The sequence below is a fragment of the Rutilus rutilus genome (genome assembly GCF_951802725.1).
Source record: "Rutilus rutilus genome assembly, chromosome: 6".
Taxonomy (NCBI): Eukaryota; Metazoa; Chordata; class Actinopteri; order Cypriniformes; family Leuciscidae; genus Rutilus; species Rutilus rutilus.
The window spans coordinates 14806475-14815015 of NC_140214.1; positions in this window are offsets into that span (position 1 = coordinate 14806475).

An 8541-nucleotide genomic window follows, 5' to 3' on the forward strand; every position below is an offset into this window, starting at 1 on the left:
CTGATCCTGTATGCAGAGAATGCGATCGCAGGGGCAGTCAGCTGCTCTGCTACATAGTGCTCATGTGCCTCGCCAAGACAAAGTGGCATTTAACCAAGAGACCATGAACAGAGAGAAACGGGCAAATGTGAAATGACAGCTTATGTTTAATGGTTGATGCAATCTAACCAGCAGTTACTTTCTTTGAGAGTATTGTGTGACTATTTTTATGGGAATGCTACTAACATAAAGTGGCATCATTATGAGGTTAATAATTACTTCTGGAAAATGCTCTCAGTACAGCCATTTAACAAAATACTGTTATTATGAATTCTAAACACGACATATGGCGATGAATGCGAAAATGTAATGCGCCGCACCACGGATAATGTGTTCCCAACACGTAAATGAGCCACAAAGTACCTGCAGAATTTTCAATGGGATGCAATTAGTCAGCAAACGGTGTGTGCCGTTGCTCTCTGACATTTGCATTTTTACCAGAGACTGTGGCCTTTTCCTCTGGCTGTCACGCCTGTAATGTGTCTGCTCAGACATGCCGTCAAAACCCTTGCCCCTTGGGAAATTCAGGGACACCATAGTGCAGGCAGTTGTCATTTTACTTAGTTGAAAAGCTGGACAGCTTGGACATGGTTCAAGTGTTCCACTGTCGTCAATGCTGTTCTTTTTCCAAAATTTATCACGGAGCAGAAAAATATGAAAAAATTTGCACTGACTTGCATTTAGATGCGCTTCTCTTTAAGAACTAGGCATGTTATTGTTCTGAAAAACCTTTCTAATACTTGATGATACCTTTCTATATTGACCAATATTTCTGCGGTTGTGTTGGGTGATATTTGCTGCATGTGGTTTGTGCTTTAACCTTTCAATATATTGAAGTTTTTTTTTTAAAGAAAAGAGGAATAATAAGAATGTGCTTGAAAGGGACAGGCAGAGACAGAGAGAGAAAATGGAAAAGTTCTTTAGAAACCACTCACGTAGCTTAAGTCGTTAGATATAAGATTTTACACAGGTCACTATTTATTGAACCAATTTAATCCCAAACCAATTTAATCCCTAGTGAACATTTAGTGAGCATTTTTGATTTGAATAAAATAAAATTGTTTAGATGTTACCACACGAAGCACATTTTTCTAGTAGGGATGCAAAATGTATCTGCAGCCATTATGTGCGGCCATTATAATCATTTTCAAGAATCAATGAATATTGGATATTGAATGAATATTTAAATGTCATTTCCTTTTTTTCATATTATATTAGGCTCTAAGTGAGTGTCAGATGATGGCAACGGTTAATCTTTAAAAACACAAATTTAATAACACTCTTAAATTGATTTTTATTTGTGAATGAATGAATATTCATTTTTCATACTGTACATTATGTTGTGATGCCTAAATTCACTTGTAGAATTGGAAATTATTTTTATTTATTGATTAAGACACAATAGTAATATTTTTAATATTAATATTGCCATTTATCAGTTAATATAACAAATATTTTCAGTCAGAATTGTCATTTTGAGGTGTACTTTTCTTATACTTGACAACACTACAGTATCATTTTTTTCCCGCATTCGCATGTCACTCTGTGGCTCACATCTACCAGATTGTCAGATCAGCTCAGAAACCCTGATTGAATAATAGATTGTGGTTGCTGGTATAGGAAATGATAAGAAAATATTACCTCACCGCACACTTCTCTAAATGTACAGCCGGTGCAAGACCAGGCTCGTGTTTTGTATGCTGTACAGGATCAATCTCTGTTTGAAGCAGCTTTGACACCATACTGAGAGCTTTGTCTTGGGAAAAGAGAGTAGGATGCTGTCAAACCAGATTTTTTTTTTCTTTACCTTTCTTTTTTCATCTGGAATTAAACTCTGCCAGCAAGGAGAAAAGTTGTATTTTAGTGTCTGACGAGTGACTTTTTATGCCCAGTTTCTTCATACAGCACAGCGGTGCTGATACAGTTAGTGTGATCTGGTTGTTCCCTGTCCATGGTGCTGAATTTCTTTTGTGCAAAGGATAGAGAAGGTATCAGCAAGGCGTTCTGCAAGGCTCTGTGCTGTGCTGTGCTGTGCTGTGCAGCTTTTGCGGTGTGCTATTTCCTGCAGTGGGAGCTGTTTTATGCATCTGAGGATGAATCTAGAATCTAGTACACTGTGATGCAGAAATCTGCACCGTTTCTTAAGTCCACCATCTGTTGTAGTTCTTGGACATTTATGGGAGATCTGTCAGTGTAATTGTGTGTTTGTCTCTTGGCTGGGAGGGCATTGATCTGACCTACGGCATCTAACGGAACACCAGTCACTGTCTCAGTAATTGCAGGTTTTCATTAAGAAAACTTGATCAGCATGCAAGGGGGAGAGACGAAATGAAAACAAAGCACATTACATGTGGTATTTGTTTATTTGAATTTAATTGATGTGAATTTCTATATTTAAACGTTTGAAAGTAATGCTTTTTATCTCTGATATCTGCCAAAGGGTTTATGGGAAATCACTATATTACAAAAGAGGCTTCTTGGAACTTTAGACAGCATGGAATGCTTTTAAACGGCACTTTATTTTTAATTAGGCCTATCTATTATTCTCAATGGAGAATTTTGCTGATCATGTTTTTTTTCTTTTCTTTCCCAGCAGCATGTTTCCTGGAAATATCTCTCACCTAGCAAAATCTTCCTTAATCTTATATAAAGGGAGAAAGAGAGAGACATGCAAGCACAAAGCAATTGTGTGATTGAGTGATGATTTTTATTATGCTAATATTAAAATGCTGAAGTCTCCACAGAGATGTTTACGCTTGTGTGAGCTGCTTTGGGCAGGGGGGAACTAAATTTGGAAAGCAAACATAGAAGCAGGTGAAAAAATAAAGCAGAAAAAAGCTCAAATGAACAAAGGAAGCTCTTTGTTTATTAATCTCCTATCCACGTTTCATGTCCTACTCAATCAGTTATGATATAAAATGATGTTAGAGATCATGTACATGAAACGAGAGAGTGAGTCCTTGATGTGATAGTGTTGACATGGATGACGGCAGATATAGTGCGCAACAGTCGGATTCTGCAAGTAAAAATCCCATTCATTTTCTCCATAGGGGAATTTATTTCGAACTATAACTTACAAACATTTAAAGACAGACCCACTGTGAGATTCAAGGTTGTTAATTGATGGTATATGCTTTTGTTTTTAAATTGTGTTCAGAAATAGTTTTGTGTTCAGTGGAATTCCTGGTGAAAAACTACATTACCCATAATTCTGCAGAGAAATCTCCACCAATCAGAGAATCAAGATAAGCAAATCTCTCCAAAAGAACACTTTAGCACCTTCCCATGCACAAGCATTCATGGGGACTGTAGTTATTTCCCTCATTAAAGGAGTCATGAATTGAGAAATCTAATTTTCCATATATTAAGAGGTCATCGAACTATAAAAAAATATCCTGTAAGTTTCAGAACTCAAAACTTCCTAGTTAGTCCAAAAACAGGTTTTATTCAATTTTATTTTTATTTTATTGAAACTGCCCAAATGACTAGTTTGGGATTTTGTCACATTATGATGTAATAGTGTGGCAAAAAAAAAATCAATGCCTACTTCTACATCATCGCCTCTTTAGCCCCGCCCACCGATTCTCCCATGTCATGTAGGAATAAATACTTCTTACATATATTTTATTTATATATAAATCGAAATAATTTATATTAGATTTATATTCATATGTTATATGTATATATAAATCTGAGATGCAAACAACAAAATGAAAGAGATGCCTTTGAAGATTGCAAGACTTTTTGCAGTGCCAAGCTGTGGAAAAACAGTCTTTGCATTGCCTTCATTGTGATCATATTAAGAAAGTGTAAACTTTATTTTAACGAAGATTCCAGATCGCGTCAGTAAGACACTGTTCATTTGTTTGCTTAATTTTACCGTGGATTCGGTTTTAACAAGACTCAGTTCAACGCAGGCTTTTTCAGCATGAAAATAAAAGATGACGCAGTTCCGATTATATTGGATCCGACAGCAATGTCACAACACACCAGTGTGAGTAACTGTGTTTTTACCATGTGTCACTGTTGCTTTGTCTGAAACAGATTTGATATGTACTATTTACTATCTATACTGTATGCTGAAGCCAAACTGTGAATAGTTGTGAATAGGCTAGGTCTATGTAGAGCATCGCATGACCAAACCGGAACCCTGGTTTCATCACATCACTTGTGTTAACAGCAGTATCAACTGACGCCGATATATGGACTTTTAAGGTAATCAGCTTTGTTACTGGTGTTTTATTCTATTTAAATGTCTAAACATTAGTGTGAAGAAGAAAAATGACAAAACTTTTTGCATATGCGAGGGACATTGGTTATGCTCATCTTTGTTACCCAATCACAGCAGTGGGCGTTTACTTCCAACTCAAGCTTCCAGCCCATCAAAATGGAGTGTTTGAAAGAGAGAGTCAAAACCAGGAGAGAAAATAGCTTATTACTTCTAGGATGTTTTTTGATGTAAAAATAACATTATAAGTGGGCCTCAGAGAGCATTAAGAGAGGGATTATTTTTAAATCCCTATGGGTATTTTTATGAATAGAAAAATTACTTCCAGAACCAAGGCCACTGAAAAAGTGGACAGGCACTGTTGCACTCTTTTAGGAAATATCTAAACAGCGTGATTGACCAATCAGAATGAAGTATTCCAGAAAGCTGTTATATAAAATAATATACTGCAGTAATGATGGAATTCAATTCACAATATAACACTAGTTTCCATAATAAGCTAATTACAAAAAATTCCACTGAGCTAGATAAGACCATAACTAGCGAAATGTAGCCTACAGTGCAACATTTTAATTATAAAATCTCATGTCAGATTGACAGAAATAGTTTTGCTATCTTAATGTTTGTATAAGCAACCTGAAGCTATGTAGTGTTTCTGCATGATAAGACATAACAATAATAAAGAGCGTTTTTTTATGTTTTATATTGGATGCAACAATATAATTACAAAGAGAGCATAATTAGAGTCTTGTGCCCTACCACCTCAAGAATATGCCGCTTCAATTTCTTTTTCAATCAATCCCAAACCAATCAAAATATCTGCGGAGAGGCATATCCACTCTCTGTTTTTTTCTTCCCCCTCCATTTTCCTTCGTTTAAATGAGAGTGCTGACCCCATTAGATAAAAAAAAGAAGAGAAGACAGACTGCGTTCATTTTGAGAAGAGTGATTAATTACAGATGTTTCGGAGACAATGAAATATAGATCATACCGACTGGGACTCCAGCCGGGTTTACTCAGTGTCAGGCTCTTCCAATTTTGATCAGAAGGAAAGGAATTTATTGCAGAGCGCTTTGGCACAGGTTTTTGTGATCATTAACATTCTCTTCAAAGGCTTGCAAAAAAGCATACTAACCACAAAAAAAAAATCCACCCAAAAAGGGAGAGAAGGAAAGCTGTGACTTAGTGTGATGTGTTGTGGTAGATTTATCTAGATATTTTTTTTTTTGCAGAGTGTTGCAACTCATTTGGAGCTTGTGTGGTTTGTTTAAATGGCGTTCTGAAATGAAATCTCTAAACCAAATCCTTTGGTCGACAGATGCACGAGAGAACGAAATGGAAACGAGAGGATGTGCGAAGGAAAAGGCGAGAGAAGATATACTTTGCATGGCTGAGATAAAGGACAGATCATTAGTCAGGGCTCTTAATATAACTGCAGGAACAGGAGAGCATGGCACTGCCAGTTTTTAGACATTTGGGATCTATTTCCATTTTATGTGTACTTATTTCATAACTATCTGCAGATGTTAAACATTATGTTAATGAAATGTGTAATTTACTTTTACACTGATAACATGACTTGGGTTAAGCTAAATTAAACATTTTTAATGTCTCCTGGAAAAACAATGACTAATATAGTCCACCTGCATTTTGGAACATTTCCAGAGGAAACATTATGCCAAAAAAGCCATTTATTATTATGACAAAATTGTGATAGACACAACTCTAGCTATATATTAATCAGATGTAAATGGAATAAGTTATTATTATAAATAGCATATACATAAGTGGACACTTTAAAATGAGCTTGATGCAGGGTTCGCTTTTTTCTTTTTTTTCAAAGAAATGATAGATAGATAGATAGATAGATAGATAGATAGATAGATAGATAGATGGATGGATGGATGGATGGATGGATGGATGGATGGATGGATGGATGGATGGATGGATGGATGGATGGATGGATGGATGGATGGATGGATGGATGGATGGATGGATGGATGGATGGATGGATAGATAGATAGATAGATAGATAGATAGATAGATAGATAGATAGATAGATAGATAGATAGATAGATAGATAGATAGAAATGTATCAAAGTTTCCACTAAAAGATTAAGCAGCACAACTGTTTTAACATTGATAATAATAATACATTTTTCTTGAGCTCCAAATCAGCATATTAGATTTATTTTATATTTATATTATATATATATATTTTTTTTTTTTTCTTGAAGAAATAAAGTCATACAGGTTCGGTACAGCATGAAGGTGAGTAAATAATGACAGAAATAAAATTTTTGGGTGATCTATCCTTTCGAGGAAACTAGAAAGCTTTTGCTGTATGAACTGCTGTCTGACTAATATCTGACCAGTTAAAAAATAAAAAGCTATTTGTGGGTTAACAAAGTCACCAAGAATTCAAACTTGATAATTCTTTTTTTTTAATGTTTATGATTTTAAAATATTTTTTCCTTGCACACATAATTTTTGTATACATTAACATTAACTTTTAACCCTAACATTTAACACTTTACAACAACATCTCTTCTCTCATGACGTGTGCAATGATGTGTGCAATGACGTGTGCAATGACGGGACAATAGGCGGGACAGGGCAGGAAAATAATGTCTCGTCCCCTCCATCAATCTGTCACTCAGTTAGCAATTAGCAAATGACAACAATACAACTATCTAATCAATTCCCAATGGATAAAATCCAGGCCTAGATTTTTTTCTCATTTGCGTTTCAGTCAGATATACATCACAATAGGGAAGAATTGCAACTTATACAATATAAGACGATTGCATCTTCCGTTTAATGATAATAACTCTATGATCTTCTTTTTGAATTCCAAGGATTAAAGTCTTTTTTAAAGTGAATTATAGTACTATATTACATTACATACTATAGTGGAATTATGGATTAAAACACCAATTCTCTAAATATCCAGTTTAATGCCAGTAAATCTGCTCATGTAATTTATTTTTGCAAGTCTAGGTTAAATTCAGTGGAGTGAGCAGGAGTGACACCGTAAAGTAGTTTGCTCGATGCCTTCAGAATGTTGATGACGGTTTGTTGGTGTCAAGAGACGATTTTGCAGACTTCATAATGAGAGTGAGAAGATTCACCATACACTCATTAGTACCGTAGTGAAAGGACATTTTGTACAGTGAAAAAAAACAACAAGAAAAGTGCACAAGCTTGTCCCATAATGCTCCAATAAAAGCCTAATGATTTCCTCAGCTGTAACGCAGGCAGAGTTTAGCGGTCTCCATTATGAGGCTTTTTCATTTCCTCAGAGGAGGGCAGGTTATTGTTCACATCACTAGTCTCAATTCCAGAACGGTTAGTTTCAGAGAGCCCAGCGGCTTCAGGGAGTCTTCTCCGCTCTTAGGCTCGCTGCCAATCGTCTCTTAACTCTGACTGCTGGAATAACACCCTCACAGTATCAATTATTCCAGTCTATTTCCCAGTCTGACACTCGCCATTATCCTCTCAGATATCATCGCTGTCATTGAAATGGAGCCACGGCGGAAGCGTTTGTCTACCTGGGAATTTGCGCCTGCTCATCCCTGACGTGGAATGGATGCACAGATGTCACATTAAAATGACGGCTCATCTTTTGCGACCCACGTGTTCTATAGCCCATCTTCTGCAACACAGGCCCCCGTCGTAATACGAAGGGCTTCTACTTTGTCTAGACTCTCGAAGACGGAGGAGGGCTCAGATGGCCAAATCGATTTTGCTTCAATAAGGTGCTCACACGCATGTCACACACAGTGATATTCAAATTCTTTTTGAAGTGCTTCGCTCGCAGAGGAAGCTCTGTACCCAACACCGCATTCATTCGCTCACCCGTGAATGTGGAGGAAAAAATGGTCCGTGACTAAGCACAATCTCTTTGATTTCAGCGTGGAGGATTCTGGGAATTCACTTAGACCAGATGAATGATATGCAATGTTTTTTTCTTTTTCTTGTGTGATCGAAATTGCGTTCAGATCAATTACAAAGAGAGGCCTTGAAGTGATAAGCACTTTTTTACTGTTAAGTTTGCCCTGGTTAAACGTACACACCATCAAACGTGGGTCTGACCTTGGCTAGCGCACATGAAAGAGAAAATGACAGTGGCGGCTGTATGATAGGCAGTGGTGCTGTCTTCTGCAGTCTCTTATTTAGGCCCAGTCCCCGAAGTCATTTGCAAGGATAATTAGAGAGGTACATGAATTGTATCTGCAGAGCTTCTCTCCCCGTCCTTAATAAAATATGAAGTT